Source organism: Myotis lucifugus, unplaced genomic scaffold, assembly GCF_000147115.1.
Source record: "Myotis lucifugus unplaced genomic scaffold, Myoluc2.0 scaffold_5, whole genome shotgun sequence".
Taxonomy (NCBI): domain Eukaryota; kingdom Metazoa; phylum Chordata; class Mammalia; order Chiroptera; family Vespertilionidae; genus Myotis; species Myotis lucifugus.
In genome coordinates this window covers 2,713,737-2,718,056 of record NW_005871053.1, presented here as the reverse complement: position 1 = coordinate 2,718,056, position 4,320 = coordinate 2,713,737, and positions in this window count along the sequence as shown.

Sequence of the window (4,320 nt, the reverse complement as noted above, 5' to 3'; positions counted from 1 at the left end):
GTCTCGGCCCTGTGCCGCGTTTGCGCCTCCGCCTCCAGCGAGGCCACTGGGAGCCCTGGACAGAGGCTGGAGACGCCTGGCTTCGCCAGGCAGTTGGCTGGGGAGAGCCCGGAGCAAAAGAGAAGCTATTAAAATGCCTCGCCGTCGCCCCCAGCGAAAAACCCGTCCTCTCCAAATCTCCTGGGCTTGCGGCATAATCTTAATTAATATAATTGATTCATATTGCACCTGCGAGAACAGAAAAAAATTGATTCCAACCCTCAACCCCACAAATGGCTTAGAGCTATTGGATGGAGCACGACGCGGCTGTGATTTGGGGAGTGATTTAGTGCCGAGCTTCCCCAACTCCGTCTGCCTGGGCTCTTTCATTTATTATTTATGTCCTCGTGGTCCCGCTGGGACCCGGGTGGCGCCCCTCATGGCGCCTCCAGGCTTCTGAGGGACTTCATCTCGGATCCGGGTCAGGAGTGGAGGGGCTTTCCTGAAACCATCCAACACGCAGGTCCACGGTGTAAAAACGCAGCTCAGAGCACTCACATGATAGCCCGAGGCCTCATCATCGGATGGGCTGTGTGTGTGACTGGGTGTGCTGAAGTGTCCAAGCGTGTGTGAATCTAAGAGTGATGTGGAAACGTGAGATTGCGTATGAACGGGAGTGTGTATATGAATGTGTGATTGTTAATGTGTATGAAATGTATAAAGGATCTGTGTCAATGAGTGTGTGAATTATGTGAGTGTGTGTGAGTGTGCATGAGAGTGTGCGTTCGTGGGAGCTCCTGCTCTCAAGTGAAGAGCCTACCAGTAAACAGCGCACCTATTTTCTCCCGGATTGAGGAACAGTTTGCGGTCCCCAGGGGACCACAGGGCCGGGTAACTGATCAGCGTCCTGTGCGTGCCAGCCTTTGCCTTAGAAACATCCAGGGTAGCTGGGTGTAGCTGCGGGTATGGAGAGCAGAGACGCACACCCAGAGCACCTGGGCATCCCTCGAACAATGCTGCTGCAGTGAGTTGGGGGAGGAGATCCGTAGAGTTCCTACTGGCCCGAGATGCCAGGGAGGCCAGGTTTAGAGCCCCAGGCAGCTTGTAGGGGAAATGGCTTCTCGAGGAATCAGCACCTTGGACAATTCCCCCTTCTCTAGCGGTAGGGAGTTACCCGCAGTAGGGAGTTTCAGCAAAACCACTCCCCTTCCAGCAGCTTTCGCCTTTTCCTGTTTGCCTTCTTTCTCAAAAAGACTGAGCACAAAATCGAACTTTTAATCAGAGAGCTCCGTAAATCTGCAATTAGTTAGCCACCTTCTTTTCAGAATAAGGTTCCTGGAAAGGTAGATACCCAGGTTCAGGGGTGGGGGAAGGGCTTAAGCTATAATTTGAGCTAGGGAGTCTGAAACAAAGAAATGATAATAACTTTCAGAGAGAGAGTGTGTCACTCTTCTAATATTTGCATGTATTTGCCACACAAAAAGCATAATGAACTCTTTTTGCTGTGCACAGAAATAAAATATTTAAACATGTTTGTGATATTGCTTTTGTTTTATGGAACACACGTTTAATTGATAATAAATATTTTTTCTATCAGCGTCATTATATCAACTCTCCAGTTATTTCATATTATAAACAATTTCTATTAAATCAATGGTGGAAATAAACCCGCTAAAGTTAAATGGCATCATCTACTCAGATTTAGTGAGCCACACAATTAATTTAAATCATACTAGATTTAAAATTACAGCTTAATACACATGACATACAAAATATATTGGAAAAAGTCTAATAGAGTTGTGACTCTAAGAAGAACAAGCACCTTTGGTAATTTAAACATCTTAGAAACGTACACCATACACCCTCCCCCACGATTGATCTAATTTTCAAACTTCATCATTATTAGCAATCAGGATCCTTATTAAATTTTATTTAGACTTTGTTGTAATGAAAAGTATAATTTTTTATTCAAGAATTCAGATAGTTTCACCTTCATTAAATAACATGTTTTTGTTCCTTTTTAACAAATACATTTTCACATGAATTAAATATTGATAATTTGACCTTTTGTGTCTTTAATCAAAGGGGGAAAATTCCAAATGTAGATCTTGGAGTTTGGCCCTGGTGGGTCTTTCCGCTTGAATAGGCGCTGAGATTAAAGGAGTCAAACTTCCTCTTTCACTGCTTTCTCCTTGCACTAATTGCTTATGCAAAAAATGCAGATTTGTATTAATTAGTAACTCCACTGATTAGTTCTGTGGTATTTTCACATAATAAATCATGCTGCAGACATGAATTTTGGCACATCACCCAGTAGTGGCTCAGGCTGCAATACGAATTTCATATTAAAATAAAATTTCTGACTAAATCTACCTTTCCCATGCAGGTACTGTGAGCAGCCACCTGCTGAGAGCACCTGCCATGGGAAATTATTTTCACTCGGTGACAAGCCACTTTGGGGGCCCAACCAGGACAGTCTGATTAGGTTAGACTACAGTAATAAACAAATAAATAAACACATACAGACATAGCTAAATAAAACAAATGTGCTTAAGCTCTGGGTATTTTTTACGCAATGATGTTATAACAGAGGATCTACTTGTAACGGACGAGATGTTTTAAAACAACTTCCCAGTTTATGGATAAATACCTCAATCTATTTTCTTCCTGTGAGATCTTTGCTCCTTTATGACATGGTCTGATAGTCTGAGACTCATTCATCACATCTGCTCATTGACTTATCCTTTCCTTAGGCAGGCAGGCTGGTTTTGAAAGAAAAAGAAGGACCAGAAAGTCATCAGGGGGAGGAGTGTAAATGCTGAGCGCCATCTTGAAGGGAATTGTCCACCCCTTCCATCCTAGTGTATGGTGAGAAACTATGAGGTCAGGCACCACAGTTGCCTGACATAGAACAAATTCTCCTCTCTCCATTGGTAACTACATGAGCTTCTACTCAACTCCTTTCCCTTTCCTTGAAACCTTTAATTTGATGAGTCAGATTACAACCAATATTCCAAGATTATAAATTAGACCAAGGTGTCTTCTGTCCCCCAACCAGACCCTCTTTTCTTGTCACTGGTGACACCTTTCCAAGTCCCCTCAAGTGCTTTCCATAACCTTTTGCCCTTTGTGACCCATGTCTACTATTGAAGCAAGAAGTTCATGAGTTTTAAGAGGAGAGAAAGAGAGAGAAGGAATGATGAGAGTGGTGAAGATAAAGATGCTTAATCTGTGCCCCTACTGGAGTGCTTGCAAAATCACAGGGTACAGGAAAAAGGAAGAATACTTAATATTGACATTCAGAGATGAACAAAGGCTAAGGGAGGTATATTCTGGATGGAGGCTGGGGCACATGCTCTGCTACAGTTGTAGTCTCTCTGCCTCCCTTCAAGACTGGTCCTCAGGCTGTGGTGGATGTGGTTGGGGGTGAGGAGACGCAGCCTCTAGGGAGGCTCTCTTTAGCCATCATGTACCAAACATTTCAGATGCTGTGATGGTGAAATAAAAAGGTTATGCATACTTTATCTATTTATAATAGATGTGGAAAACTTTTTTCAAAGAACTAAGATGATGTCAGAAGAGAAAATATAATTTAAAGCAGCCCTCTCTTAAGTCAAATATGTGTGTGTTTTCTCTTTTGAATTCACTCCTGTTTCCCCCTTCATATGGCTTGATATGGACAAGGTGGATCCTCTGATGGAAAAAAAACAACAACACAAAAAACATCCTGTATTTTCTGTCGTTCACAACACTGGGAAGTGGCCAGGCCTGAGCCATGGCTCTAAAGTTGCTGTAGTTATTATAAATAATGTGGCAATGAACATAGTCTTTCGAATGAGTGTTTGGGTTTCTTTGGATATCTTCCCATAAGTGGAATCTCTGGGTCATAAGGCAATTCCATTTTTAATTTTTTGAGGAAACTCCATACTGTTTTCCACAGTGGCTTCACCAGTCTGCATTGCTGCCAATAGTGCACGAGGGGCCCCTTTTCTCCACATCCTCGTCAACACTTGTTGATTTATTGATGGTAGCCATTCTGACAGGTGTGAGGTGATATCTCATGGTGGTTTTAATTTGCATTTCTCTGAAGATTAGTGACACTGAGTTTCTTTTCATATGTCTGTTGTTCATGTTTGCAGAGCTTTTCTCCTCATTTTCTCCCCTTCAGAAACTGCTGAGTAATAAACGTATTCGGCAAATCTATATTGAGTGCCACTTTGTGCCAGGCGTACAGGAGTAAATAGAAACAGACATAGTCTCTGCTTCTCAAAGCTTTCAATCTAGTGAAAGAGATAGACTTTAATAAGATTCACTCCCAAGTGAGTGCTCATCCATCTGACT